Source organism: Piliocolobus tephrosceles, chromosome 19, assembly GCF_002776525.5.
Source record: "Piliocolobus tephrosceles isolate RC106 chromosome 19, ASM277652v3, whole genome shotgun sequence".
In the NCBI taxonomy this organism is placed as follows: Eukaryota; Metazoa; Chordata; class Mammalia; order Primates; family Cercopithecidae; genus Piliocolobus; species Piliocolobus tephrosceles.
The window spans coordinates 20,098,776-20,114,022 of NC_045452.1; the positions used below are offsets into that span (position 1 = coordinate 20,098,776).

General features: G+C 52.0%; 1 protein-coding gene across 2 annotated transcripts in view; it reads right to left on the bottom strand.

The window, feature by feature from the left end:
• Nucleotides 1-13,933, bottom strand: part of TMEM184B (transmembrane protein 184B) — a 54,911-nt gene extending 40,978 nt beyond the window's left edge. For both annotated transcript variants that reach the window (XM_023222029.2, XM_023222030.2), the window contains exon 1: nucleotides 13,765-13,933. The gene's annotated coding sequence lies outside the window, so the exon portion shown is untranslated. The remainder of the gene's footprint in view (nucleotides 1-13,764) is intronic.
• Between the last annotated feature and the right edge of the window lie 1,314 nt (nucleotides 13,934-15,247).

The window sequence follows — 15,247 nt, forward strand, 5'->3', positions numbered from 1 at the left end:
CCCAACAGTCTCTGGGACCCAGGTCCTGTCGCTGGGTATTTGCTCTCTTTAAATCTTCTGAGGTCATATTTTCATTCATTAGTTTCAGATCCAAACGCTTCAGAGCTGCAGCCACGAAGTGCTCACTCAGGCAGCTGCCACCCACGGACCAAGCTAAACTGGCAATGTGTTCACATATACATCCCTGGAATATTCATGCAGCCTGGGAGGCCTTTGTTCTTATTTAAAATAGATGGAGAAACTTCCATCTTACCATAACTCGCTGATTGGGGTCGGACTTGAGTGCTGTTCATCTGAACTGACCACTCTGCTCCTACTCCAGCCGCCTGGGAATGACAACGGGAATGAGAGCCGGCCCTCCTGCCTTTGGGGGTTGCCTGGGCTCTCTGGGCTTCTGGGCGGCTGCCTTGTCGGGGGAAGGCTGATCCACATCAGAGCAGGTCAGCAACCCACAGTCTGGCCCTTCTCCAGAGGGGATTAAAGGGAAAGAGCGGCCACTGGCCTGGCAGTTCTGCCTGGTGAGCCTTTTGAAAAGCATCACATGCCCTCACAAGGGATCAGGGGTCCACAGCTCTCCTTCGGTCTCCCCTTCAATCAACACAAACAAGCTGAGGCCACTCTAGCGGTTCCACATTTCTCCCCCTTCTCCTGGGGCCAAGTTCCCAGGAATCTCTCAACCAGGAAAGAAAAATCATCCAATCATGTACACATCTGTCACTTGGGTGGGGGTGCAGAAATAAAGGGAAACAACAAAGAAATCCAAAGTCCCTCGGCAAGGGCTGACTCAATTCAGCCTTGTAATTAGGTTTTCTTTAGTACATACCAGTCCTGATTTTGATGATCTCAGTTTTCTCTCAAATTGAGAACAACAGACCAACGCTCAGCCTCTTTAGCTGGACTTTTGAGCCCCTCTACATGTGACCACCTTCCCAGCCAGCTAAAATCCCATTGGGCACTGAGCAGATGGGTCCCCTGCAGATTCAGCATCCTGAGCCCCAACAGTCCTACCACCCCATGGGAGCAGGCTAAGCCAGGACCCCTGCACCTGCTCCATCCCTGTAAGCAAGTAGCCCGGCTCCAGTCAGGACACCCTGATTTGTCATCCCAACCTGAATTTCATTCATGTAAACACATACGGAGTCAGGTAAGCCTTCAACCCACCCTGGTGTATACCCAGCAATGAGCGCACATGCCCCCAAAGACAAGAATGAACTTCACCGAACAGGCTGGACATAACCCAATGCCTGTCCACAAGAGAACGAATACATAGTGGTATATTTGGTGAACTCCTACACAGCAGAGAAAAAACCAAAGGGCCACTACAGGCAACCTGGATGATCTGACGGTGCTGAGGGAAGGGAGCCAGACACCGAGGAGTCTGTTCTGTACACTCCGTGTGTGGGAGGCCCACACAGGCAGCAGCACCACGCAAAAGTGCCGAGGTATGAGTGGTGACTACTGAGGGAGGGCGGGTGGCCAGGAGGGGGCCCCAGGGAGCTTCCTCGGGTGCAGGAACCACTGTGTGGCTTAATCTGGGCAGTTTACACAGGTATTTACAGATGTGAAAATCCATCAAGCTGTACATCCAATATTTGTATACTTTACTATAGTCAGTTAAACCTTCGCTAAAAAGTTTTAAAACATACATAAATATCTTTGGGCAGCTTTTATGTGCTAAGTCCAAAGGGTATCTCAAAGACTCTGATCCTTTAAGAGCTTACAGTCTAGAGGGGAAGAAAAATACATGCAAATAACAAAACAAGGTTGTCCATGGCCAGTGGGACAGGTAATAGGAATAGGTCAAGGGTACTGGTATTACTTGTGATTTGGGGCAGGTGGAGAATAAACTGAGTAAATACAGGAGTTACAGGCGCACCTTTACCTGTGTCCAGATTCCACTGCTGGAGGTATGACCTAGACAAAGTATTTGCTCTGCTGCCTGATCTGTAAGAGGGAATCACAGTTGCCGTGTGTCAAGGGTTCTCAAGGATGCAAGGAAGGAACTGCACACAGCACACAGCCCAGGGCCTTGGCCTCAAGACACGTGACTATTGCATTCCTGCTTCGAGGCTGGGCCTGCCTGGTGCCAGGCACTGGGGTACATTCACAGATGTCAAACGGGCCCTGACCCCCAAACTTCCAATCCCACCACGAAGAGGGTGGCTACACATTCACTCACTCAGCATACATCTAGCAAATCAGGGTCTAGGAGCATTACAAGACTTTGCCCAAAAGGAGCCCAGAGCGCAGTGACAAATCAGATACCTAAGACACAATGTAAAAATCCCCAAGTGCCAGCAGAGAGAAACAGACACAGAAGCCAGGGAGGTCAGAGGGCAGTACAGAGGTGGAAACTAAGCTGGCCCTTGAAAGTCAGACAGGAACTGCGCACGTGGAAACTGCTTTGGAGGGAAAGGCAGCCAGAGGAAACTGCGTGAGCAAAGGCGCAGCAGCAGGGAGTTAAGGGGGCAGACAGGAAAGGGTGACATGCCAAGTGCAGCTCAAGAAGAGGCCCAGTAAAGGGGGCCCGGGACACCTAAGACTAAGTTAAACTGTATTTTGCTGTCAGTGGGGAAGCCCCCAAAGGTTTCAGAAATCATTATGTGAGCCGATCAGAGCAAGGGTTGAAAACGAGGCCGGGCGTGGTGGCTCACGCCTGTAATCCCAGCACTTCGGGAGGCCGAGGTGGGCAGATCACAAGATCAGATCAAGACCATCCTGGCTAACACGGTGAAATCCCTTCTCTACTAAAAATACAAAAAATTAGCCAGGTGTGGCGGCGTGCGCCAGTAGTCCCAGCTGCTGGGGAGGCTGAGGCAGGAGAATGGTGTGAACCCGGGAGGTGGAGCTTGCAGTGAGCCGAGATCACGCCACTGCACTCCAGCCTGGGTAACAGAGCGAGACTCCATGTAAAAAAAAAAAAAAAAGAAAATGACAAAGTCAGCCAATGGCAGTGTGTCCAAGGGGCCCAGAGAGTGGCTCCGTCTCTCCAAGGCTGGGACTGGGGGTCGTATTCACCAAGCAACACCTAAGCCCTAACACTCAGCCCCTTTGTGAGAAGCAAGCACATATTTTTTGATTTGTGGTCTGGGGCCTCAGTGAGGCTCCTGTCCTTGAGAAGTAGTCGGAGCCTTGACCTTCCTACACTGGGCAGAAGGCAAGGTTACAGTCCTTATGTTTTTATTTAATTTTATTTATTTATTTCGAGGCAGAGTCTCACTCTGTAGCCCAGGCTGGAGTACAATGGCATAATCTTGGCTCACTGTAAACTCGGCCTCTGGAGTTCACCTGATTCTCCTGCCTCAGCCTCTGGAGCAGCTGGGATTACAGGCGTGTACCACCATGTCTGGCTAAATTGTGTATTTTTAGTGGAGATGGGGTTTTATCATGTTGGCCAGGCTCGTCTTGAACCCCTGACCTCAAGTGATCCTCCAACATCGGCCTCCCAAAGTGCTGGGATTACAGGCGTGAGCCACGGCACCTGGCCTATTTTAATTTCTTGGAAAGGCCTACGTTCACCTGCTTCAGCAATCAAAAGGTACATGGGATCTCCAGCAAACAAGCAACCTCCTGGCACCAGCCGCCTCTCCAGAGGCATCACAATCACTGACTTCCTGTGTCTGCCCAGAGACCCCCTGGGCATAGACAAGCAAAGACACTTTGGATTCCTTTCCCTTTTACACTGATGGCAGCTCCGAGACACACCGCCCAGACCTGCTTCCTCCCTCGGCAATCCACCTTGGTGATCCATCCGGCACAGTGCGTGGAGCCTCCATCTTATTGATCATGGCCACGCGGTATCCCAAGTTTGGACGGGCCACAGTTTGTTCATGGCTCCCTATGAATGAACATTTAAGCTGCCTCCAATCTTTTGCTATTACAAATAAGGCAACAATGACTAATCTTGCAAATAAATCATTTTGCACACGTGTTAACGCATCTGTAGGATAAATTCTGAGAGGTAGAGCTGCCGGTGAAAGTGTAGAAACATCTGTAATTTTGGAAAATATTGCCAGAGAGGCACAGTACATTTAAATTGTTCATCCAAGAAATGAGCCTCAATGTTGGGGGAAATATAGACAATATGTAGGTTTCTGTTTGTTTTTTGAGATGGAGTCTCGCTCTGTCTCCCAGGCTGAAGTGCAGTGACGCAATCTCAGCTCACTGCAACCTTTGCCTCCCAAGTTCAAGCGATTCTTCTGCCTCCGAAGTAGCTGGGATTACAGGCGCAAGTCCCCACACTGGGCTAATTTTTGTATTTTTAGTAGAGATGAGGTTTCACCATGTTGGCCAGGCTAGTCTCGAACTCCTGACCTCAAGTTACCTGCCCACCTCGGCCTCCCAAAGTGCTGGGATTACAGGCGTGAGCCACCGAGACCAGCCAATACATAGTTTAAAGCTGTCTATGTGAAGAAACGGTAGAGAAAGGCTGTTTTCAACAAATGGAGCTCTGGGTAGGGAGACAGTGCTGAACCCACACCGGCCCCACCTCACTTGGTGCTCCGATCCACATGCTTGCATTTCCCAGCTGTCAGTAAAAGGCTAGGCCCACTTGGTCCCATGATCCTTCTCAGGGCTCTGATGTCCTGGTCTCAGGGCAGGTGAAGTGTGAACGGTGACCTGAGCCACTATGACAAGCAGCCATAATTGACCTCCCCAGGTGCCCTACCAGAGGAGGAGCAGGCAGGCCAGGCGGGAGGGGGTGGGGGTGCAGAGCCCAAGAGGGCCAAGTGCTTCCAGTCTAACCATTCCAAATGAGTGGTGAGCACCTCCTGCCACATCCCCTGCACAAGCTGCTGGGGACACCACAGCCATGCAAGACCCCACTCCCATTCCATGACATTCACTCAACTAGCTCTGTTCCTGGGTCCATCACAGATCTGTTACGTAACTCTTATGCCCAACAGCCATCGCCACCTAAGCATCAAGCCAGGGAGTCGAGGAGATGGAGGCGGGTCTCTGGAAGGCACAGTGAGTGTCAAGTGAGGACAGCCGAGTCTATACAGAAGCAGGGCAGGCCTTTCTCCCACTTCCACAAATCTGGCCCAACTACTGCAAACTGGGAATAGAAGGAAAGGTCTTCTGCCTCCAGCCAAGTAGGAGATACCTCTTAGCAAACCAAAGGCAGTGTTTGAAAGAACCCTTGTCAACTAATCTCCCAGCCCAAGCCCTGTTCCCATTGACTGAGACGGCCAGGCACTCTAGTAAATCAAATCATGCTTACATGCTCTGAGGTTACTGTTATTAAAATTCTTCTAACCAATGCATCCCGCATCTATCTTTCTTCTCAAAGCAAATATGTATTATTTTGGAAAATCTACATTTTCCTACATCCTATTTGTTTAAACTCCATTGATAAATTTGTGTATACATGCACTTCCTCCTCCTGGAGGTGAGGCTAGGACCCTACATGTTCTGGGAAGGGGTCACGAGACCTCTGCTCCTTGAGTTACCTGCCTGTCTCATTCCTCTGTGTGTGCTCAAGGTGGTCCCACTCCCCGCAAAGCCCTCCTACACTTCACCCGCCAACCTCCACTGTCCACTGAGCCTCAGTTCAACTGCCCTTGCTCCAGAGAGCATTGGCTCCTCAGCTCACCCCCAGGCAGAGCCAACTGCTGCCTCCGGGAAACCCCATGGTTTTAACCTGAGGTTTTATTCACGTGCTTTCCGGGTCTAAGCAGCAATCCAATACACTGGGCTTCCCAGTGCAGCTGCAAGCTCCCCAAGGGCAGGTCTGTGTTGGGGGCAGCTACTCAGCAGGAAGGGCCCAGGACTCAAAACCAGAAAACCTGGGTGCTTCCTCCCCCAGGATCTTAGGCAATTCACCCCTCTGAGCCTCAGTCTCTCCATCTATAAAATAGGTGCAATAATTTCAAGGTTTCAGGGCAGTTAAACGGATTACATTTGAAATATAATTTGCAAAGCCCCACAAATTCCAATGAGAATAATATGATTAGCATGTTAATATTAACTAATATCCTCACACATACCCTTCACCAATATCTATCATTGTGCCTCGTAGGCACCCAAACTAATTGCTGACGGGATCCCAGATTGACTGCTCATTCTGGATGAAACAAAAACCACAGGTACTAGAGATGGAGACCAGGAGGCTCTGCCAGTAGCTACAGTGGGGCCATGGGGTTAGTTATTTTCTCTTAGAGCTTTTCGGTAAATGATGACCCAGAGGGCTTTGGGGAACAGCCCTGCTGAGTGGAGTGGAGGTTCTCAGTCACTTGCCAGCAGGACAGGGTCCCCCTGGGTGCAGGCAGTCCACAGGGGTTGGAGCAGGAGAAGAATAAAGGTACCAAGCTCCACACACGTCCCTTGGAGTAGGGGGGCTAACTGATCTGAAAATCCCTTTGAAGGTAACAGACGCAGAAACTTCCGGAGGTCTCACTGCACCCCCTCTGCTGGGGAGGGGGACCATCTGGGACTGCCCGTGACCACAAGTAAAGGGCCTATGGATCCTGGCTTCCCAGCGTGGAGGCTGGAGTCTTCAGGAGATCACCAAACATTTTAGGTTGGGAAAGAAGTAACAGGCACACGTGCTTCCACGTTTCTCCTTCCACCTTCACGATCATGTGACCTGCCCTACCTCCAAACCACAACCTTGGAAGCTAACGGCATTCTAATTGAGGACTTCATCAGAGCCTGTGAGGTGAGGAGAGAGGGTACGAATAGTGCCCCTTGTCTTAGCAGGAGTGAAGCTCAAAGAGGGCAAGTGGCTTGCTGTAGCTGGGTTTCCTGACTCGATTCAGTGCCCTGTTCACCACTTCTGCAATGGTGCCATCCAGCTAAAAAAGGTTGAAGACCTCATCTTTCCTGCAGAGAATCTGAAACAAAGCACGAGGGCTGTTTTAGAACTTCTCTGATTCTATCTATAGCTACCTTTCAAATGCTATGGGTAAATATTTATAACTCAGTGTTAAGCAAACAATGAGATAACGCATATTTATGCCTACAAAGAACATCAGCCCAGCTGGGCACGGTGGCTCAAGCCTGTAATCCCAGCACTTTGGGAGGCCCAGACGAGCAGATCACGAGGTCAGGAGATGGAGATCATCCTGGCTAACACGGTGAAACCCCATCTCTACTAAAAAATACAAAAAACACTACCTGGGCGAGGTAGCGGGCGCCTGTAGTCCCAGCTATTCTGGAGGCTGAGGCAGGACAAAGGTGTGAACCCAGGAGGTGGAGCTTGCAGTGAGGCGAGATCCGGCCACTGCACTCCAGCCTGGGCGACAGAGCGAGACTCCGTCTCAAAAAAAACAAACAAAACAAAAACAAAACAAAACAAAAGAACATCTGCCCAAACTTGAACCATGATTACTTCTTGATTTGGAAATTTGGGGTAATTTTTATTCTTATCCCCAATCTTTTCTGTGTTTCAAGTTTACTATAATCAACAAGTACTACTTCTAATCTCAGAGAAGCCTATTGTTTTTCAAAGGTACAACACTGAGAATAATGTGGCAAACTTTTCACCAAATATTCACTTAGTGGGATGTGACTTTGTACAACATGGTTGAGCTGGAAGTGACGCAGGTTCAGCACAAAGACTTTCTGGGTGGATCATCCCCCTGTGGTTTCCACCCCAGAGAAGGAAAAGGAGGTGTCCACCAAGCTTCCTGTCTCCCATCACAGGCCTAAGACCTCCCACACCAGCCAGCCAGACTCAAGGCTGTTTAGTGAGCACCGTTGGCTCCTGTTCTAATCACCCCTAATATGTCTTTTTTTTTTCTTTTTGATATGGAGTCTTGCTCTGTCACCCAGGCTGAAGTGCAATGGCATAGTCTCGGCTCAACTGCAAGCTCCGCCTCCCAGATTCAAGCAATTCTTCTGCCTCAGCCTCCCAAGTAGCTGGGACTGTAGGCATGTGCCATCACACCTGACTGATTTTTGTATTTTTAGCAGAGATGGGGTTTCACCATGTTGGCCAGGCTGGTCTCCAATTCCTGAGCTCAAGTGATCTGCCCACCTCGGCCTCCCAAAGTGCTGGGAGTACAGGCGTGAGCCACCACACCCAGCCATATCCATCATTTTTCAAGAATAATTATAGCTTTATCCTGAGTGGCAGTGCCATGAACCCATCCAACCATTCATTTATTCAATCAAAAACTACTGGCCAGGCGCGGTGGCTCAAGCCTGTAATCCCAGCACTTTGGGAGGCCGAGACGGGTGGATCACGAGGTCAGGAGATCGAGACCATCCTGGCTAACACCGTGAAACCCTGTCTCTACTGAAAAATACAAAAAACTAGCCGGGCGAGGTGGCGGGCGCCTGTAGTCCCAGCTACTCAGGAGGCTGAGGCAGGAGAATGGCGTAAACCCGGGAGGTGGAGCTTGCAGTGAGCTGAGATCCGGCCACTGCACTCCAGTCTGGGCGATAGAGTGAGACTCTGTCTCACAAAAAAAAAAAAAAAAAAAAAAAAAAAACCACTTCACACCTACTCTACGCATTTCGCCAGACACTGAGCCATGATTAACCTAAGACTGGAAAAGTTACCAACCAGAAGCCACGCACCATCCTTCTACGCCATACACGGGCATAGGGCTTCAGCCACGCTAAAAGAGCAGCAAACAGACACGTGAACAAATGCTATCTGGGTGTCCAGTCTAATTCCAGTTCTCATCTACCTCTGCATTTAGATTTATCCTCTCCAGTCCTGAGGACAAGCAGTTTGGGAATGAGTGCCTGGTAAGAATGCTGGCGAAGGCCAGGCACGGTAGTTCACGCTTGTAATCCCATTACTTTGCGAGGCCAAGGTGGGTGGATCACAAGGTCAGGAGTTCGAGACCAGCTTGGCTAACATGGTGAAACCCCATCTCCACTAAAAATACAAAAATTAGCCAGGCGTGATGGTAGGTGCTTGCAATCTCTGCTACTTGGGAGGCTGAGGCACGAGAATCACCCAGGAGGCGGAGGTTACAGTGAGCCAAGATCTCGCCACTGCACTCCAGCCTGGGAGACAGAGTGAGACCCTGCCTGGAAAAAAAAAAAAGGATTCTGGTGGACTTAGACGCATTGTTAGTACCTGCACCACATGCTTTTCCACAGAGGCAGAGGCGATGGGGAGGGAATGAGAAATCTACAAATTGGGTGACCCTTTAATTCTTCTCTCCGTGGCCCCCTCCCACTCTACTTCTTCTTGTTTCTCTCCTCTCTGAGGCTGAGCAGATCGCATTCAGCAAACATTTATTTCAGGTCTACTAGGTGCTGAGTCTCAGTGTCAACTTCACAGACGTGAACTCAGATCTCTGCTTTGCATGCACTCTTCCTTCTGCCTGGAGCCCACTTCTTCCTCCACCTTAACACACATCACCTCACCAGACAAGTGCCCGCCCAGGTGACAATGGCCTAATGTTCCCTCAGAGCCCCCAGGACAATCATAATTGCTTGTGTGTCTGATTTCTCTCTCCCCAGCGGCACTTGACTCCTAAGGAAGGCTCCCCACAAACAGCCTGGCACACAGACCTGCGATGCCTCCTTCTCAAATACATGAATGGGCCTGTAAGGTCATAATAAAAGCTGCGTGCCAGGTACACAGGAGCTCCATGCAGACACTGGTCATGCCAGCCACATGACAGCCACACTGTTATTACTCCCATCTTACAGATGAAGGAAAGTGTATCATTTGTCCCCTATTTTGAAATCTGGTAAGCGTCTTGCCCAAGGCCACGGGGCTAATAAACACACAGATTTAAACTGCGTCTCCCAATTCTCTCTCCAGGTCACCAGGACTGCTCAGCGCATTACCTCCCTCTTTCCCTCCTCCTCTCATGCTCCTAGGGACCATTTCTTTTCTTTTTTGTTTTTTTTTTTTTGAGACGGAGTCTCGCTCTGTCGCCCGGGCTGGAGTGCAGTGGCCGGATCTCAGCTCATTGCAAGCTGCGCCTCCCGGGTTTATGCCATTCTCCTGCCTCAGCCTCCCGAGTAGCTGGGACTACAGGCGCCCACCACCTCGCCCGGCTAGTTTTTTGTATTTTTTTCTAGTAGAGACGGGGTTTCACGGTGTTAGCCAGGATGGTCTCAATCTCCTGACCTCGTGATCCGCCCGTCTCGGCCTCCCAAAGTGCTGGGATTACAGGCTTGAGCTACCGCGCCCGGCCTCTTTTCTTTTTTTTTTAAAGACAGAGTCTCGCTCTGTCACCCACCAGGCTGGAGTGTAGTGGTGCCATCTTAGCTCACTGCAACCTCCGCCTCCCAGATGCAAGTGATTCTCCTGCCTTAGCCTCCCAAATAGCTGGGACTATAGGCGTGTGCCACCATGCCCGACTAATTTTTTTAGTAGAGACAGGGTTTCACTGTGTTGGCCAGGCTGGTTCTCAAACTCCTGACCTCAGGCAATCCGCCCACCTTGGCCTCCCAAAGTGCTGGGATTACAGGCGTGAGCCACCACACCCAGCCTAAAACTCTGTCTAAAAAAAAAAAAGTTCCAGCTGACCAAGCATGGTGGCTCACAACTATAATCTCAGCATTTTAGAAGGCCAAGGTGGGAGGATCTCCTGGGCCCAGGAGGTAGAAGCTGCAGCAAGCTATGATAGCACCACTGCACTCCAACCTGGGCAACACAGAGAGGCTCCATCTCAAAAAACAAAAGAAGTTCCAGCTCAAAGGAGCCAGATCCCAGCAGGCAAGAGGTCAGCAGTAGGGCACACACCATTACAACAGTGGGCTCCAGAGCCTGCCCTGGGTCACACAGGGTCTTCAAGACCAGAAGCTGATAGAAGACAAGAAAGGCAGCCGGGTCTAACAGTGATGCCAGGGGCTTTGGGAAAGCCAACGGTACAGAGGCCTGGTCTTCCAGAAGTTCTCTGCAGGAATGAAGGAGGGATGAGAAGAGATGCTAATACCGCCCCATAACACGTGGCTGAGCATGTCACAACCTTCCAGAAACTTTCAAGGCCTCCCTGTTGACTACATCAGGATCGAGTTCAAACTCCTTGGCGGGGCCTCCAAAGGTCTTCAGGACACACACCCAACACAGCCACAAGCAGTTCAATCCTCCGCGTCTGAGAGGTGAGGCAGCTTAGACCTCCACATCTGCCCGGAGTTCCCTCTAACTGGAATGCCCTCCTTCTCCTTCACAGGTCGAGCACCCCTCATCCTTCAGGGCCGACTTCCAGCACCCCAGGGTTACAGGGGAGGAGTATGGGCTCTGAGGTCAGACCTACTCATTCAAAACTCAGCTGTTCCACCCTCTGCTGCCTCCCCTACAAAATGCAGACGGTGACAGCCCCCATCTCATTGGGTGGTAGGAAAATTAAATACAGTAATTCATGAAAGCACTTTGAACTGTGCCTGGCACACAGTAAGTGCTCAATAAACGGACTGTTGTTCCTATTGTCCTCTGGGCCCCTTTAGGGCCCTCTGTTTCCACCACAAGTAGGGCACTGTCTTGCACATATTTGTTACACATCGGGCTCCCTCTGCCAACCACCTTTTAGAGGGCTGCTCCCAGCACAGCGCAGGGCAGCATGGTCTTCCGTGAGTGCTTACTCCCTGGGGCTGCAGGGCCTGGGGCAGACCCCACACAGAGCTCTCCCAGGGGCCCAGCTATTGGCCTCCCAGAACTCCCACACCAAATCCGCAGTCTACAGGCCCAGAGCTGTGACTCGGTTTCAAAACAATAAAAGGCTGTACCCTGCCTTGCCGGGGCTGTTTCCACTCCAGGGAATTTACAGAGAGAAATGAGCACAGCAGGGACTGGAAATAGCACTGAGCCCTTCTCAGGGTGAGAGACTGGGCAGGCCAGCCAGAGACCAGGAGCAAAACCTCTAAGACAGAGAGGGAGAAAACGGCCTCCAGACAGAAGCCCCAGCTCACAGAACTCGGCCAACAGGAATGAACTAGGACAAGTGGCTCACTCACCCTTCTGCCTCGAAGCTCTTCTTTCCACTTGGTTGGAGAAATTCAGAAGGGGCTCTTTGCATAACCCACCACCACCGTGGGTGCAACAAATAAGACATCGAGAATCCACTGCACGAAGGCTTTTGGGGAATTCACAGTGCCTTCTCCACCCACATTAGCTACTGGAGCCTCGTATCTGCATTGGGGTCACTAAATCACTGTCCATCTTCCCAGCAGACTGGGAGCCCCTAGAAGGCAGGCACCAGGTCCCACTGACCATCACACCGCTATGCCCCAGCACAGTGCCTGGCACACAGATGCTCAGTAAGTTGCAAGATAAGATCTGGCAGCAAGAGAGAGTTCCTGGTTCAAGGATGATTCCATCCAGGCTTGCCACGGATCATGGAGAAGAGCGTCATGAATTCCCTCTGGGCCTCAGTTTACTACATCCGCAAATAGGGACAACACCCGTTCCTTACTCACACAGCTGCTGTGCAAATTACACAGGAAAATATACGTGAAAAGCACAAAAGCCTCAGATGAACGCCAGTCATCCTTCAGGCTTCAGCACAACCGTCTCCTTATGAGAGAATCTTTCCTGTGGCCACGATCCTCCTTCCCGGGCACTGAACCTGCCCCTGTACTCCTTCTACTCCTTTGTTTGGTATTTTTCAAATCACTGTGATCACCTGTTTCCAAGTCTGATTCCCCCACGCTTGAGAGCTCCTTGATGGCTTGGGCATCAAATGTTTGTGTCCAGGTGCGCACACATACCTGGTTGCTGGGGCTCTCCCACCCCAGCGTCCCAGGTCCCAACTCTGATACGCACAGCACCCTTGACAAGATTCAGAGGTGCAGAGCCTAGGGATCCTACCAAGGAAGCTGAATAGGGAGATGCAAAGGGACACTGTAGGCATAACCTGTCAACGAAGTCACACCTCTGAGACCTGCACCGCCTCTGCAGGTGAGCTTGTTTGCCTGGCTGACTCCAGCGCAGGGCCTCCAGGGCACAGATTGCTGCTTCTTTCCTTACAAAAGCACCAGCAGTCAGATAAATAATACATGGCCTTCACTTCACCACAGGTATCAGGCATGCAAACACCTGCTTTGCCCCAAAATGCCCTGGAAGGGAAGGAGGAGTAAAACGTCTGGCCTTATACAACACCCCCAGAGGGGATAGGTATTGGGAATCCATGCCCAACCCCCAGCCAAACTGCCTTGCTTTGGCCTGGAGCCACCCAGCACTGGAGGTAAGTGGATCCAAGCGAGGTACCAAGGGTGTGCCCGAGAAGGAAATGTACAATCCACGGGAAGGATACAGACACCCAAAACCAGTCTTTGGTTGGTCCCGGTTGGAGACAAACATCTTTCGAGCCCCAGGTCCCAGTCGATCGCCTTCCAAACCTGCGGATCTGTGTGCCGGGCGTGTACACCCTCCACTCACGACGCAGCCCCGAATGCCCCCCGCCGACCACCCTCCCAGGTCACTGCCACCCGCACAGGTCACGGACGCCTCCCCCACTCACTCGGCCGTGCCAGGCGCCAGCACACCCACCCAGGAGCACACAATCCCTCTTGCAAAGCGCCTGTCCATCCGCCTCCCTCTCCCGGGGCCAACCCCCGGGCAGGTCCGATTACACTCCAGGCGCTGCCCCCGCCACGTTGGCGTGGAAAGGGAGCGGGCACACCCACGGGCGACCTCGCGAGGAGGAGGGGAGGCACGGGTTGGGAGACGGATGCCCCCTCCCTCTCCGCGGCCGCGCCGGCCTCCTTAGTGCCCTCCCCGCCCGGGCGCCAGCGGCCGAAGCCGGGCGTCCCTCGCGCGGGCCTCTCCGAAACAAGCAGCCCCCCGCGCTTGGGAGTCGCAGTTCCCCCTTGGGGCTCCCGGGCGAGACCGGCCAGACTGGATACCTCAGGAGCCCATGGCGGTGGCGGCGTGTGCGGACGACGCGCGGCGGCCGGGCTCTGCAAGCGGGGCGGGCGGTACGCGCCGCAGCCCTGGAGTCTGCGCCGCAGCCCTGGAGTCTCCGCCACCGCCGGCGCGTCCCGGGACCAGTGGTGTGCTGCCGCGGCGCGCATGCGCACTGGGCTCGCCGCCGGGGAGGGCGGGGCGGCGAACGCGGCTGAGATCACTGCCTGGGCCTTAAAGGGGCCGCTCCCCGAACCCCAACCCGCCGCCCCGCGGGTTGGGGCGCGACCCGCGTTCTCCTGCCACTCACAAAACCAACTACGACCGGCCCCCAACCTCGAGAACTTTCTGGGCTGCGATCTCTGCCCCTGACCCTAACTGGTGCTTCACTTCTCTTAACCCTAATTTCCTCCATTTGAGCCTGTTTTGAAGATGAAACGAAATACAATGGCTATTTGTTGAGTGAAGGATGCGTGTGGAATTGTGGAATGAACGTGGATCGAGTGTTGTGTGCAATTAGGCCAAATGAAATTGCAAAGCACTGAAAGAGGCTTTTTCTTCCCGCTCCACTTAGCAGCGATTCTTTCTTGCCCCATCTGGCTCTAGGCTGCCGAACTAGCAAAAGTCTTCAGATAGGGTTCAAGCCGCCTAGCCCATTTCTGTTTGCTAGGTCCAGACATCACCTAGGTTAACTGAACCAGATAAAATGCAATTTTGTTCTGGCATTGATGTGCTCAAGATCCCCAAATGTATTTATGTCTCCAGACTCCTCCCCTGAACTGTCTACTCAACACTTCTTTCTTGGAAGTCCAGCAGGTATCTCAAAGTCAACGTGTCTGCAGCTGAGCCAACTGCACTTCCACACACACAAACCTGCTCCCTCTCAGCCTTGCCTTCATCAGCTGTTGACAATTCCATCCTTCCAGTCCCCAGGCCAGAACTCAGAGTCAGCTGTGAATGCCCCGCTTCTGCCCGCTACCCAGTAAGGCAGGCAGGAGATCTTGTTGGCTCTACCTGACGTCTGCCACTCCACCTCCAGTGCTACCACCCTGGTCCAGTATCTGCACAGGATTATTGCAAAGTTCTGCTAACCCATCTCCCTTGTTTCAACCTTGCCCTCTGGTCCACCCTATCAATTCAGGGCTGAGGGAGATTCTTTTAAAATCTGCCAGGCACGGTGGCTCACGCCTGTAATCCCAGCACTTTGTGAGGTCGGGTGGATCATTTAAGTCCAGGAGTTAGAGACCAGCCTGGCCAACATGGTGAAACCTCATCTCTGCTAAAAATACAAAAATTAGCTGGGTGTAGTGGTGCATGCCTGTAGTCCCAGCTACTCTGGAGGTTGAGGCATGACAACTGCTTGAACCTGGGAGGTGGAGGTTGGGTTGTGGCGAGCCAAGATCATGCCACTGCACTCCAACCTGGGTGACAAAATGAGAATCTGTCTCAAAAAATAAAATAAAATCTAAGTCAAAACATGGCACC